This window comes from Pteronotus mesoamericanus, unplaced genomic scaffold, assembly GCF_021234165.1.
Source record: "Pteronotus mesoamericanus isolate MK-2021 breed Mesoamerican mustached bat unplaced genomic scaffold, CSHL_Meso_final scaffold_85, whole genome shotgun sequence".
Classification (NCBI taxonomy): Eukaryota; Metazoa; Chordata; class Mammalia; order Chiroptera; family Mormoopidae; genus Pteronotus; species Pteronotus mesoamericanus.
Window position 1 is genome coordinate 59999418 of NW_026555329.1, and position 16374 is coordinate 60015791.

The following is a 16374-nucleotide window of genomic DNA, read 5'->3' on the forward strand; positions in this document are numbered from 1 at the left end:
GGGTCGCTGGTTCAACTCCCAGTCAGGGCATATGCCTGGTTTGTGGTTAGGTTTCCAGTAGGGGGCGTGCAAGGGGCTGCCACACATTGATGTTTCTCTCCCTCCTTCCCTTCCTGTCTCTCTAGAAATAAATAAAAATTTTTAAAAAGTGAACTTGTAGTAGAATATTGCAGAGTATGAAACCAAATGTTTAATACATCTTTTCACAAAAGAGAAATATTGGACATGACACCAAAACATTCATAGTAGTTATACTTAAATTATGAGATATAATGAATTTTCCTTTTTGTTTTATATATTTTTCAAATGTTCTAAATTAAACAAGTATTTTTTGAATAGATTACAAATACTTTTTAAAAACGATTTCATTTTATTTATTTTTAGAGAGAGGGAAAGGCAGGGAGAAAGACAAGGAGAGAAACATCAATGTCTGAGAGAAATATCCATTAGTTGTCCCCCAACTGAGGACCTGGCCCACAATCCAGGCATGTGCCCTGACCAGGAATCGAACTGGCAACTTTTTGTTTTGCAGGAGGCTGCCCAACCCACTGAGCCACACCAGTCAAGGAGGTCAGTGTACATTTTAATTGTACTTCAGATTTAACATTTTATTCATTGATGCTTATTATTTAAATATATATATCTATATAATTTCTTCACACATTTAAAAATTATTATTCTTTATTTGTAGTATTTTTAAAAATAAATCTAAGGTCTAGCCCTGACTGGTGTGGCTCAGTTAGTTGGGTGTTGTCCCATAAAATGAAAGGTCGTGGGTTTGATTCCTGGTCAGGGCTCATGCCTAGATTGCAGGTTTGTCCCCATTTGGGGCATGTGTATGAGAGGCAACCTATCAATGTTTCTCTTTCACATCAATGTTTATCTCCCTTTTCCTCCCTCCCATCCCTTCTCTCTAGAAATAAATATATATATACAAAATTAAAAACGAAATCTAAGGTCAAAAGCTAAAATACACTTTCATAGAGATTTCCTGACTCTTCACTGTGAATTAGGTTCTCCTAAATAGTCTCTCTGATACCCATTTATTTCACAGGTCTTAGCATTGCATCTATGACTACAGTTAGGAATATTTTAATGTCTGATCTTAAATTAGATTTTATACTCAACCAGGCATTTTCTAATGCCTTTTAGGTAATAGCAATAATCATTTTAAAAAATTTATGCTGTTTAAATGGGTAAAAATAATATTTAGTTTTTAGAAAGTTCTTGAAAATAATGTGGCTTGATTATAGACCACAGCATGAAGCTTGCCTGATGCTGAGAACCAGCAGCAGCCCAGCCAACCTATGGGCACTGGCAGCAGGCCCGCCTGTCCATGGCCCCCGCAGCCAGCGCACCACGAAACTCTGGTTCACCTGACTGGTGAAGGGTTTTCTCTGCAGAAGCAAGTCTGTAAAGGATGGAAGAGGTGACTGTTCTTCCAATATGCAGACACCAAGGCCAGGCTACCAGGATCATGAAGGATGAAAGAAACTTGACATCAACAAAGGAACAAAATAAAGTTTCAGTAACCAATCTCAAAGAAATGGAGATCTATGAGCTAGCTGCCTGAAAGTGTTGAAAAATAATTTTAAGCTCAGTGAGTTACAAGTGAATACACAGAGAGAAGAAAATTATATCAGAAAAACAATACATGAGGAAAATGTTAAGTCTGACAGATACCTTAGAAAACTAAATATTCTTGATCTGAGGAATATAATGATTGAAAAATTCAACAGAGAACTTCTACAGCAGATTTAAACATTGAGATAAAGAATCAAAGAACTTGAAAACAAGCAATTTGAAGTTAACCAGTTACAGTAACAAAAGGAAAAAAGAATTAAAAAAGTGAAGAAAGCCTGTGGGACTTAATGGGGGCATGTCTAAGAAAACAAATGGTATCTATTATGGCAGTCCCAGAAAGAGGAGAATGAGAAAGGCGAAGAAAGCTTATTTAAAGAAAGAGTGGCTTAAACTTCCCAAATCTGGATAGGAAAATGGACATCCAGATTCATGAAGCCCAAAGGACACCAAACGGCTGGACCTAAAGAGGTCTACAAGGAGACACATTATAATTAAATTGCCAAAAGTCAAAGACAAAGAGATGATTTTGAAAGAAGCAGAGAAAAGTGACTCATCATATACAAGGGAACTCCTCCCCAATAAGGCTATGAGCAGACTTCTCAGCAGAAATCTTGAAGGTTTGCAAGTAGCGGTAAGAAACATACAAAATTGCTGCCCTGACTGGTGGCTCAGTTGGTTGGGCATCACCCACACAAAGTGAAATGTCACTGGTTCTATTCCAATTCCCAGTTAGAGCACATTGGTGTTTCTCTCCCTCTCTTTTTCCCTCTTTTCTCCTCTCTCTAAAAAGAAACAAAATATTTTTTAAAAGATATATAAAAAGTTCTAAAAAAACTCCTGCCAACCAAGAATACTATACTTTAAAAATGAAATGAAACTGTCCTTTACGATTTAATGAACATTGCAGGAACAACATGTCCCTCAAAACTTTTTACTCATCACAAAGATCCCTTTACTAAATTAGCTGTAGAAGCTGTTCTCAGATTGAAAGGCTCTGATAATCTGGAGGAAATTCACAGCATTGAGAAGCTAGGAGGAAGTCTGGCAGATTCCTATTTAGTTAACAGCTTTCTGTTGGATAAAAAAATTGGACAAGTCAACCAAAGCATATTGAGAATCCTGAAGTTCTTATTACAAATACTGGTATGGATACAGACAAAATAAAGATATTTAGTTCTGGTGCAATAGTTGATTCTACAACAAAGGTTGCCAAAATAGAACATGCAAAAAAGGAAAAAATGAAGGAAAAAAATGAACGTATTCTTAAGCATGGGATAAACTGCTTTATTAATAAGCAATTAATTTATAATTATCCCAAAAAGCTCCTGGGTGCTGCTGGTGTTATGGCCGTTGGACATGTAAATTTTGCACATGTGAAATGCCTGTCTCTTGTCACAGTGGTGAAGTTGCCTCTACCTTTGGTCACCCAGAACCAATCAAGCTTAGAAGTTGCAAGCTTATTAAGGAAGTTATGATTGGGGAAGACAAGCTCCTTCACTTTTCTGGGGTAGCCCTTAGAGAATCTCACACTATTGTTCCTCATGGTACCAGTCAACAAATTTTAGATGAAACAGAAAGATCTTTGCATGATGTTCTTTGTGTTCTTGCCCAAACTATGAAGGATTCTACAAGTTTATTGAGAAGACTATTCTGAGATGCTGATGGCTCATGCTGTGACACAACTTGCCAGCAAAACACCAGGTAAAGAAGCTGTTGCCATGGGGTCTTATGCTAAAGCACTGACAATACTGCCACTAAAATAGCTGACAATGCAGGCTATGACAGTGAAGATCTGGTGGCACAGCTCTGAGCTGCCCATAGTGAAGGCAATACAACTGCTGGACTGGATGTGAAGGAAGGTAGTATTGGCAGTATGACAACACTTGGGTATAACAGAAAGTTACCAATTGAAGTGACAAGTTCTTCAAAGTACAGCTGTTGCAGAAGAGGTGATTCTACATGTGGACATTATCAAAGCAGCACCATGGAAACGTGTCCCTGATCACCATCCCTGTTAAGCATTCCTATATACTGTTATGCTCTGCACCAGTTCATAGCAATGCTGTTTGAAAGACTTTGACTTCTTAAGACTGTGGTATCAAAGTTTATCTGTGGTTCTTATATCCTGAAGTTTGGACATTTAGCTGATGTTTTATTTTAACTTGGGTCTAATTTATTTGTTATTCATTTTCCATAAAATTCAGTTGATTTAAAAGTCCATTTCTCATACTGTGCATCAAAATAAAAATTTGAACAATTAAAAAAATAAAAATAAAAGTGAAGGAGAGATAAAGTATTTCCCAGACAAGCAAAAACTGAACAAGTGTGTCACCACTAGATCTACTTTACGAAAAATGCTAATGGGAATTCTTCAGATTGAAACAAAATGATGTGAATGTACACAGAACCACAAATGTATATGAAAGTATAAATCTCACCAGTAAAAGTAAATATATAAACATATAAATAGTAATGCAATATTGTAATGGTGCATACATCACTTTTACCCGACCATAAAATCTAAAAATGTATTAATAACTAACACAAAATTTTGTTTATTCATATTCAATATAGAATAAATAAATTCTCACATCAATAACATAATGTATGTGTTGGGGAAATACAAAGTGTAGGGTTTTTGTATATGATTCAATTGAAGCTGTTATCAGTTTAAAGTAGACTGTTCAGAGCTCTGGAGTCCAGCTCAGTGCTAAGTCCTTATCTATCAATAATACTTACTTTAAATGGAAATCAACTAAACTCTTCAATCAAAAGAAAAAGGCTGAGTGGATAAAACAAGATACTACTATATGTTGCTTATGAGAGACCCACTTTAGATTTTAGGACACACACAGTTTGAGAGCAGAGGTATAGAAAAAGATACTCCATGCAAGTGATAACCAAAAGAGAGCAGGGATAGCTATCCTTACATCAAACAAAGCAGTAAAAAAAATTTCCACAAGAGACAAAGAAGTTCATTACATAATGATAAAAGGGTAAATTCACCAGGATGATAGAACACTCTGTGTGTGTGTGTGTGTGTGTGTGTATTCTGTTGAGATATATATATATCATCAGAGCACCTATGTATACAGGGCCAACTTTGACAGATCTAAAGGGAGAAATAGACAGCAAAACAATTACAACAGAATACCTCAATGCTGTACTTTTAATAATAGACATATCATCCAGACAAAAAAAAAATAAGGAAATAGCAGACTTCAACAACACTATAGTTCAAATAGACCTAACAAACATACACAGAATATTTCTTTCAGCAATAGCACATGCCATATTCTTCTCAAGTACACACAGAACATTTTCCAGGATAGACTACATGCTAAGTCACAAAAAAAGTCTTAACAAATTTAAGATCGATTTCATTCCAACCATTTTTCCAACAACAATGTAATAAAATTAGAACTCATAACAAAAGGAAAAGAGAAAAATTCACAAATGCATGAAGATTAAATAAGACACTCTTGAACAACCACTGGGTCAAAGAAGAAACCAAAAAGGAAATATAAAATATCTTGAGATAAGCAGAGGTGAAAATAAAACATACAGCCCTGGCTCAGTGGATTGAGCCCTGGCCTGCAAACTAAAACGTCACTGTTTTGATTCCCAGTTAGGGAACATGCCTGAGTTGTGAGCCATGCTCCACAGTTGGGGGCGTGTGATAAGCAACCACATGATTTATCTCTCACACGTTGATGTTTCTCTCCCTCTTTCTCCTTCCCTTTCCCTCTCTCTAAAAAATGCATGAATAAAATTTTTAAGAAAAAGAAAATAAAACATACCAAAATTTATGGGATGCAGTAAATGCAGTACTAAGAAGACTTTAGAGCAATAAATACCAATAGTAAAAAACAAAAAAGGAAAAAAAAGAGAAAGACAGATTTCAATTAAAAAACCTAATGTTACAGCTCAAGGAACTCAAAAAAGAACAAACTAAGTCTGAAGTTAGGAAAAAAAAAAGAAAATAAAGATTGGAGCATAAATAAATAACCAACAAAAAATAAAAAATCAATGAAACTAAGAGTTGGTTTTTTAAAGGTAAACAATATCAATAAACCTTTAGTTAAAGTAACAAAGAAAAAAGGGAGAGGCTCAAATAAAATCATAAATGAAAGAGGAGACATTACAACTGATGCCACAGAAATAAAGATCATAAAAACCATTATAAATAATTATACATACAAAAACTGGACAACCTAGAAGAAATGGATAAATTCCTAGACACATACAAACTGTCAAGACTAACTCAAGAAAAAACAGAAAACTTCAACAGGCCAAAAACAAATAAGGAATTTGAATTTGCAATAAAAAACCTCCCAACAAGAACAGCCCAGGACCAGAAAATATGAATGTTTCCAATCCATGAACATCATATGTCTTTCCATTTATTTATGACTGCTTTAATTTTTTTCATCGGTGTTCGATACTTTAAAAAAAAACTGAATTTGAAAATGTTTATCGCATTTATTTAGCTCTACCTTGTGGAATACACAGAGGGAAGCTGAGGAATAGGTCTTTTCTTCTCCTCCGTGGCTGAGGACTGGCTGAAGAGCTGCTCCAATTATTTCCTGCACTAGTTGGCACCATGTTTAACATTTATTAATTGTCTCCTTTCAGAGTAAGAAGCAATTAGCCATTTTCTCTCAGTTCCTTAACAATGTCCAGCCCTCCAATGAGCTCCCCTTTCACACATAGCTGAAGGTATGTTGGCCATCTGGAGAACGTTTTCAACCCTTGCTGAACTTCTTCATCTTCCAATTTATCAAATATCTCATATTCAACACCAGTGCTATTTAGTATTTCCAGAATTTGTTTGCTGAATCCACACTTTGCTTCCTGTTTGTTTCCTTTCATAAAGAGTATCGCAGAATCTTTATTTGTCAGTACTCTGAGCCTTTCCTCTAATCTGGGAGCTTTGGAGCAAATTGTATCTAGTTTTTCAGATGCTTCCAGCTCCTTAACTATGTCAAGTCCTCCTATAAGTTTTCCAGAAACACAGAGCTGAGTATTCTTGAAAAACAGAAAGGTGGGATCAGAACTAATTTCCTATTTTTCAGATACTTCAGAAACAACTTCAGCTTTCAACTTTACAAATGAAAATTGGAGGTGTTCTTTGGCTAACTCTGCTATCATGTTGTTCATTTGATCACACGGTGGAGCCCATAGTGCCCAAAAATGGATCTCAAGGAGGGACTCGATTCTGAGGCACAGCAGCTCCTCAAACTGTTGGGCTGGGCCATCCTCCACTTCCACCTCTGCCACCTCCCACACCATCCAACAGTATTTTATACTTCGCAGTATACAATTATTTCACCTCCTTGGTTAAGTTTATCCCTAAGATTTTATTGGGTTAGTCAAAAAGTTCATTTAGTTTTTTCCATAAAATACAAGACACATTTTTCATTTTCACCAATAACTTTATTGATTTGGATATTTTGAGTATGTTGGCTATCTTCAGTGTGGTATGACACTGATTGTTCTCAATTAATGTCTCAATTTGATCGCTATAAACTTCAACTGGTATACCTAACAATGGAGCATCATCCAGTGAGAAATCTCCAGGATGAAACTTTGCAAACTACTTTCGACATGTTCTATCAGTCATAGCACCCTCTCCATACACTGAACAAATCTTTTTTTGGGTTTCAGTTGCATTTTTACCTTTCTTGATATAGTAAAGCATAATACGCTGAAAATGTTGCACATTTTCCTCCATTTTCAAAATTAAAATGGCTACACACAAATATACCAATTTTGGTAAGTTTTTAAAAAATGCATACAGGTATGGCAGCTATAACAATACAATCTAACACAATTATTTTGAGTGAAGTTAAAGACAACTAAGCTCTACTACTAGAGCTATCTTTATGGCCAACCCAATATTCTTTTTGTTGCTATTGTAAATGAGATCATTTCTTAATTTCTTATTTGGATAGTTTGTTGTCTGGGTACAGAAATGCAACTAATTTTGCGTGTTGATTTTACATCTTGCACTGTTGCTACATTTGTTCATTTGTTTTAATAGTTTTTTTAAAAAAAATAGTCCTTATGGTTTTCTACATACAAGAACACATCATTTGCAGAGGGAATTTTACTTCTACATTTCTTTTTTTATTTTTATTTTTATTTTATTATTATTACTTTTTTACTTCTACATTTCTAATGTGGATGCATTTCATTTCTTTTTCTTGCCTGATTGCTCTGTCAAGGATTTCCAACCCTGTGCTGGGGGGAAAAAAAAACAACTGATAAAAGTAGGCATTTTTGTTAAATTCTGGATCCACAGGGAATTTTTTCAGTTTTTCATGATTGAGTATGATGATAACTATGGGCTGTTCATATATAATCTTCACTGTGTTAAGTACCTTCTATAATTAACTTGTTGAGCATTTTTTTTATCACAAAAAGGTGTTAAATTTTATTAAATTGATTTTCTGCATATATTGAGATCATCAGGTGGTTTTAAATCTTCTTTTGTTAACGTGGTGTATCACCTTGATTGATTTGTGTATGTTGAGCCATCTTTGCATCAAAAGGATAAATCCTAACAAATGGACTTATGATCCTTTCAATATGCTGTTGAAGTCAATGTGCTAATATTTTGTTGAGGGTTTATGCATCCATATTCATAAAGAATACTAGCCTGTAGTTTGTATTTGCATTTCTTGTAGTGTCTTTGTCTGAATTTGATATCAGGATGATGCTGTCTTCATAAAATGAGTTTGGAAGTGTCTCCTCTTCCATATTTTTTAGATGAGTTTAAGAAGGATTGCTCCTGGCTTTTTTCTTGTTGGGAGGTTACTGATTACTGATTCAAATTCCTTATTTGTTTGTGGTCTGTTCAAGTGTTCCATTTCTTCTTGATTCAGTCTTGATAGCTTGCATATTTCTAGGAAATTATACATTGTTATAATATCCCTATGACCTCAAATGATCTACAGATTCAATGCATTCCCTTTCAAAATCCTACTGGCATTTTTCACAGAAATAGAAAACATGATCCTAAAGTTCAATGGAACCACAAAAGACCCCAGATCATCAAAATAACCTTGAAAAATAACCAAGCTGTTCTTGATTTCAGAATATATTACTAAACTATGGTAATTAAAATAATACACTACTGGCATAAAAAAAGGACACATACACACACCAATGAACAGAATAGAGAGCCCAGAAATAAACTTATGCATGTATGGACAACTAATCTTGGACAAGGGTGCTAAAAAAACACAATGTGGAAAGGGTAGTCCCTTTAATGGATGATGCGGAGGAAATTAAGTATCCACATGCAAAATAATGAAACTGAACTCTTATTTTACATCATTCACAAAAATCAACTCAAAATGGATCAAAGACTCAAATATAAGACCCGACACCATGAAATTCCTAGAATAAAAGATGGGGAAAAAAAGTTTCTTGACATTGGCCTTGGTAATAATTTCTTGGATATGACACCAAAAGCACAGGTAACAAAAGAGAAAATAAACAGGATCAAATCAAACTAAAAAGCTTCTCCACAGCAAAGTGAAAAGGCAACCCATGGAATGGGATAAAATATAATATAAAAATATATCTTATAAAGGGTTAGTATCTTAAAAAAATATAAGAAATTCCTATAGGTCAATAGCAAAAAGCAAACAAACAAAAGCAATAACAAAAAACATACAACCTGATTAAAATATGGGCAAAACTGCCCCCCCAAACCTGAAAAGGCATTTCTCCAAACAAGACTGACTAACGGCTAATGGGAATATGAACAGGTCCTCAACATTAGTAATAATTTGATTTTCAAATGCAAATCAAAACCACAGAGATCACTTCACACCTGGTAGAGTGGCTATTATAAAAGAAACAAAAGAGAAGTTTGTTGAGGATGTAGAGAAAAGAGAATGATTGTATACTGTTTGAGGGAACATAAATTTGTCAAAGTTGATGGACATTATGCTAAATGAAATAAACCAGACACAGAAGGACAAACACTACCTGATCCCATTTTCATGAAGAATCTGAAACAGTCAAATTCATACAAGTGGAGAGTAGAAAGGTATTTTTCAGAAAGTAGAATAGCTGGGGGAGTGTGAAACAGGGTCGTATTAGTGAAAGGGTACAAAGTTTTGACTATACAAGATAATCATGTCCTAGACTCACACACAAAAAAATGTGGACTTCTTTGGTTACAGTAATCTCAGCTTTGTTTTAATTTGAACTTCTCTAATTATAAATAAGTTTAAATATTTTTTCATATGTTGAAGGGCTCTATACAGTTCTTAGTGAATTATTTTTTTATGTCTTTTCTCTTTTCAAAATTTAGCTTTTGGTTAAAACTTTTTAATTGCATAACTATAAAACATTTACACTTCTGTAACAGAGATATTTTTATTATTCTTCCAATTAAAATTAATAATTTTTAAAAGGATTCATCATATGATAGCCAGAGAACTTTCTAAGGCTTTCCCCAACTGTGACTAAGGTGCTCAGTCCTTTCCAGGAAGCCAAGGCAGCATTGGAGTGAGGCCCTCATTTCATCTGGGCGCTAGTCTAGGCAGCAGTCACCCAGAGTCTACCCACACCATGGACTCCATCTGGGAGCTCGCTCACATCTTCTTGGCCCTTATCCTGCATGAGAATGAGGTCACGGTGTTGGAGGGCAAGATCAATGTCCTCAGTTAAGCAGCTGGTGTAAATGAAGTTTTATGGTCGGGCCTGTTTGCAAAGACTCTGGCCAGTGTCAACGTCGGGAGCCCCTTCTGCAACAGAGGGGCTGGTGGACCTGCCCCAGCAGCTGGTGCTCCTGCCCCCTCTGCCATTGCTACCCCAGCTGAGGAGAAGAAAGTGGAGGCAGAGAAAGAAGATCTTGAGGAGTCTCCTGATGACATGGGCTTTGACCTTTTGAACTAAACCTCTTTTGTAACACATTCAATAAAAAGCTGACCTTGGCAAAAAAACAAAAACATTTTGCTGATGTTTTCTTTAGCCATGCAGAAGCTTTTTATTTTGCAGCAGAAAGGAAGAAAGAACTACTATCCTTCGTGAAAGCATGGATGGAACTGGAGAGCATTATGATAAGTGAAACAACCCAGGAGGTGAAAGACAAATACCATATGATCTCACCTATAAGTGGAACCTAATCAACAAAACAAACTAGCAAGGAAAATACAACCAGAAACATTGAAAGAAAAAAGAAACCGACAGTGATAAGAGGGAAGGAGGGAGGGAGGAAACAAGGAAAAGAAGGGGAAGGGTCACATCAAGGAACATGTACAAAGGACCCATGGACAAAGCCAAAGTGGGGAAGGATTGACGGTGGGAGGTGGGAGTGGGTAGGGCAGGGGAAAATAGAGACAAATGTATTCAAAAGATAAAACAAAAACAAAAACAAAAAAACCATTCTAAGAAGGTGTGAGATTTATGGCTGCAAAATTTTGTCTGATTTCCTCAAATGTAAATTAGATTTAAACCACAAAAGAGTCAAACCACAAAACAAAAAACAAATACGGATTATAAAATATTGACACTTTGAGTGTTCTTTAAAAACACATCACAAGAATAATGTTCAATATATATTAATAAAAAACTTCGCCATGTAACTAAAGGAAGAGTGTAATACGAATAATAGATTTGAGAGTTAGGGACAATTTAATGCCTCGCCCTATGTTTATAAGTTGAACTGTTGGTAATCTCAGCTTTGTTTTAATTTGAATTTCACTAGTGCTCTATTTAAATTGAGCTATTGCTCTTTAAAAATATTATCTCTGACTACTTTTTATTTAAATATCTATAGAATGGGTATATGACACACAATATAAAAGTAAAAATAGAACAGCATACACAATTTCATTGCATATAGCTGTCCTGCCTTTCAGAGCTGTGGAGGTGCCTCAAAACAGGAATCTGAGAGTCTTCGCTCTGGGCACAGCCGGAGAGAAACCCGTGAATGCAGTTCTGCAGAGATAGACATTTGCAAAGTCTCACTTCCAGCTCACGCCCAATACCTCTGCGAAAGGTTCAAATTAGGTCAGGATTGTCTCAAGACTGAGAAAAATTTCCAGAGTTCTTTTAAAAGTTAACTCCAAAGACAGTGCCACAGTGGGAAATGAAATCAAATGGAACATAACTTTCTTTAGAAGAGTAGCATCAGGGTGGCAAGATTTTTTCATCAACTCGAAATTTTCATTATTCTTTGCAAAAATATGTATTTATGCCTCAGATTGTATTCCTGATAATGTTATCCCTAAAAAAAAAGTTAACCAATCTGTGATAAATGTTTATTGTTCTAATGATGGCTAGAGAAAGCTTTAAGCAACCACTGTCTTTCAAAATAAAATTCAATAGCCACAGGCGGTTGAGAACACAGGGTCAGTTCTACTCCTAACTCCTCTCCTTTTTTGCCACCGCCCTGGGTGGCAGTCATCCCACCCTGGGTTGACAGTAAGAAGAGGGGCTGTCTAATTTCCTCCCTAGGGTCCACCTTCATGAGACATGCCTGAGGCTCCAAAACATCAGTCTTCAAGAGGGAGGAGAAAACCCCTCTCAGAAATGCATCCATCCACAGGACACCAATCAAAGGCCATTATGATCTGAGGGATAGTTTTCTTGGCTTTAAGGCTAAGCCACTAATTCGTGTAAATACGATGGCAGAGGTAGAAGGCAATGTTTAATTTGATTGAGAGAGAAACACAAAACAAAACTTGATTGTAATCCTTTAGCAATTTCATTTCTATCAGATTTTGAACAATAAATAAGCATTGTATAGTGCAAACAATATATGAGGCAGGCTAGGCTGACAATACTTTGAAAGTCGTGTTTACTGAATATGGTTGAAAACAGTGGCAGGTAAGATTGAACCCTGAAACGGAGCAGAGTACTGAGCTTTGGAACTTAGTGATGTGACTAGAGTAACCACGGGCAAATCTATCCCCTGGGTGGACTTCCATTTTCTCATCTGCAAAATGGCAGTAACCATACTTGCCCTGGAGTTGTTGTTGTGAAAATTAAATGACTATGAAAATCTCTGGCTGCATAAAAGTAAACAACAACAACAAAAACACCAAAAAAACCTAAATATTATCGGTAATTACAGAACTGAATAACTCAAATTCACGGAAACACTACAATTCATGTACATCTTATAATGCAAGTTTATATATTTTAAAAATAATAATGGTCAACATGAACTAAATAGTTTCTGTGTATCTAGTACTGTTCTAAGGGCTTTTAATACGTTATCATAATCCTCCATACAACCCTTTCTAATAGATGGTATAATTTTCTTTATTTTATGTTATCAAACTCAAATTAAATAACTTGCCCAAAGTCATCTTGTTTACAGGTAACAGGTCAACTAGCATGCGTAGGTCAAGCTTTTACACATATAGCCTCTTCTTAATTAACTATATACAGGGTGGGGCAAAATCGGTTTATAGTTGTTCTGATGGGAAAATAACACAATAATTAAATAATACAAGAATAAACTGTTTTTCTCATACTCACAATTGTGTACATACTTTTGCTCCATCTTGTATGTATGCATGTATATCTATCTATCTAGCTAGGTAGCTAGCTATCTCCTACCAACCTACCTACCTACGTACCTATGTTTCGCACATCGGACCACTAGTAACGTCTTCTGATTTTTTTCATGTCAGGGCATATACTATGGTATTATTTTTTTGTGCCTTTTTTCATGTCTTTGAGGTCCGAGGCTTTTTATTACTTTTACTTTCAAAATATAATTAAATGGATAATTTAATTATCCATTAAAATGGATAAAAATGGATATCCATAAAAATGGATAAACAAAAAGGAGGACACCTACATAAATAAACAAAGACAGTTAATCTGATTTTTAAATGTATTATATGCTTACTTTTCCCCCAAGAAAAAAATCAGTTTGCAATCTTATAGATGATCCTGAAAGCTCTAGAGACAGTTTAGTGTCCAGGGTATATCCCTGCTCCCAACACACAAACACACACAGCACTACATGATGCTGAGGAGCCGTAGCCTAGAAATATTTATGCTACTTTGAGGAGTCAGTAGAATGAGCTAGAACCTTCAGGGTAACAACTGAAATACTGTCAAACTAATTGAACAATTTTTACAACTATTATGATTTACCAAAATCTCTCCCTAATTTGGTTTATACTTGAATATAACACTGAAATAACTAAGGGCAATGGTAAAACTGAAAATCCTTCAAAAACATATGTCAGGATAAAGTATTGCTCTTATTACTGTAAATTCACAAATTAATAAATGATTAACAAACATTTCTGGTGTGGTATTTCTATTTATGCAATTTCCTTTGACAGCCATTGCTGTAAATGGAATCTCACCTCTACAACTTAGGGATCTGAAAGCCACTTACTTGCTGGTCAACTTCTAAAATGAGGCACATTTGTTGGACCAGAGGGTAATCTAACCCCAAGCCTACAGCCACCCTTAAAAAAATGTTGGTTTATCTCACTGGCTATCAAGATAGAAGTATGTAAATATGATTTTTTAAAGTATATTTTATTGATTATGCTATTACAGTTGCCCTATTTTTTTCTCCCCTTTATCCCCCTCTGCCCTGCACCCCCCTCCCTCCAGCATTACCCCCTCCCTTAGTTCATGTCCACAGGTTGTACATACAAGTTCTTTGGCTTCTCCATTTCCTATACTATTTTTAATCTCCCCCTGTCTATTTTGTACCTACCACTTATGCTTTTTATTCCCTGTACCTTTCCCCCCATTTCTCCCCCTCCCCCTTCCCACTGATAACCCTCCATGTGATCTCCATTTCTGTGATTCTGTTCCTGTTCTAGTTGTTTGCTTAGTGTGTTTTCATTTTTAGGTTCAGTTGTTGATAGTTGTGAGTTTGTTGTCATTTTACTGTTCATAGTTTTGATCTTCTTTTTCTTAGATAAGTCCCTTTAACATTTCAGATAATAAGGCCTTGGTGACGATGAACTCCTTTAACTTGGTCTTATCTGGGATGCACTTTATCTGCCCTTCTATTCTAAATGATAGCTTTGCTGGATAGAGTAATCTTGGAAGTAGGTCCTTGACTTTCATGACTTTGAATGCTTCTTTCCAGCCCCTTCTTGCCTGTAAGGTTTCTTTTGAGAACTCAGCTGAGAGTCTTATGGGAACTCCTTTGAAGGTAACTCTTTTCTTTTCTCTTGCTGCTTTTAAGATTCTCTCCTTATCTTTAATCTTGGGTAATGCAATGATGATGTGCCTTGGTGTGTGCTTCCTTGTGCCCAGCCTGTTTGGAACTCTCTGAGCTTCCTGGATCTCCTGGAAGTCTATTTCCTGTACCAGACTGGGGAAGTTCTCCTTCATTATTTTTTCAAATAAGTTTTCAATTTCTTACTCTTCCTTTTCTCCTGGTACCCCTATGATTTGGATGTTGGAACGTTTAGATTTGTTCCAGAGGTTCCTAAGCCTCTCCTCATTTTTTTTGGATTCTTATTTCTTCATTTTGTTCTGGTTGAATGTCTATTTCTTCCTTCTGCCCCAAATCATTGATTTGAGCCCTAGTTTCCTTTCTTTCACTGTTGGTTCCCTGAATATTTTTATTTATTTCACTTTGCACAGCTTTCATTTTTTCCTCTAGTTTGTGACCATACTCAACCATTTCTGTGACCCTCCTGATTACCAGTGTTTTGAACTCTGCATCTGATAAGTTGGCTATCTCTTCATCACTTAGTTGTATTTTTTCTGGAGTTTTGATCTGCTCTTTCATTTGGGCCATATTTCTTTGTCGCAGTGCTCCTGTTGTGTTGTAAGGGGTGGAGCCTTATGTGTTCATCAGGGCAGGGCAACCCGCTTTGTTGCGTTGTGGCTCTCTATGTGGGGGAGGGGTCAGAGGGAGAACTATGCCATTTTCTCAACTCTCATCCCATTACCCACAAGCAAACTGGGCCCTTCTCGTGCTGATTCCTTGGTGGGTGGGTTTTTGTATGTTCTGGGACCCTGTGGGTCTCTCCGATGAACTCTCCTGTGATGCTGGGAGTTTCCCCTGGATTTTTACCGCAGCCCCCACAGGTTTTTACAGCGGTTTTGAAGCTTTCTTTTCCCAAGCCAGAATCCTGGGTTGTGCAGTCTGTCTCGTTCCCCAGTTGTTCCTCCTGGTTTATCCACAGGTGAATGAATGTGGGACTGCCCATTCTTCTCTGCCCCTGCTGCATGTCTCCACCCTTCCTACCAGTCTGGATGAATATTTCTTCTTTAGCTCCTTGATTGTGGGACTTCCATACAGTTTGATTTTCTGGCAGTTCTGGTTGTTTTTTGTTTTCAAACGTTGTTGTCTTTCTTTTGGCTATGTGAGGAGGCAATGTGTATCTACTTATACTTCCATCTTGGCTAGATATCTAATTACAATTAATTCAACTGTTGAGATTATTATAACTTAGTAGTAGGCAGTAAACAGATATTGTTCATGAATAATTGTTAAAATGTTCCTTAGATGTGCATGATAATGAAGAAGAATAGGACAAAAAGGAGCAGAAACAGATGCAAAGAAAAATCTTTGGGTTAAAATCGATCCAGAACCACAGTCTGGGTCACATATGAAGTTGAGGGGGGTGAGCATATGCAGATGTACGTGTCTATACTGAGCTCCTTTCTCTGTCTTGCTCTGTAGCTGAAGCTGCCTGTGACACAGCAAGCTGATGTGCAGCATGAATCACCATTTGCAGGGAATTGTTAGCTCTCTAGCTGCAAATACCAAAGTACTGCCAAACATCCTTTTTGCCTACAGTGTCACCAATGTGGTAGATAATATTA

General features: G+C 36.3%; 1 protein-coding gene and 2 pseudogenes across 9 annotated transcripts in view; 2 read left to right on the top strand and 1 right to left on the bottom strand.

The window, feature by feature from the left end:
• CADPS2 (calcium dependent secretion activator 2) overlaps nucleotides 1-16374 on the bottom strand; it is a 561256-nt gene that overhangs the window by 83213 nt on the left and 461669 nt on the right. The window lies entirely within an intron of this gene.
• On the top strand, nucleotides 2455-3602 carry LOC129062929 (T-complex protein 1 subunit beta-like; annotated as a pseudogene).
• Nucleotides 10166-10500, top strand: LOC129063094 (60S acidic ribosomal protein P1-like; annotated as a pseudogene).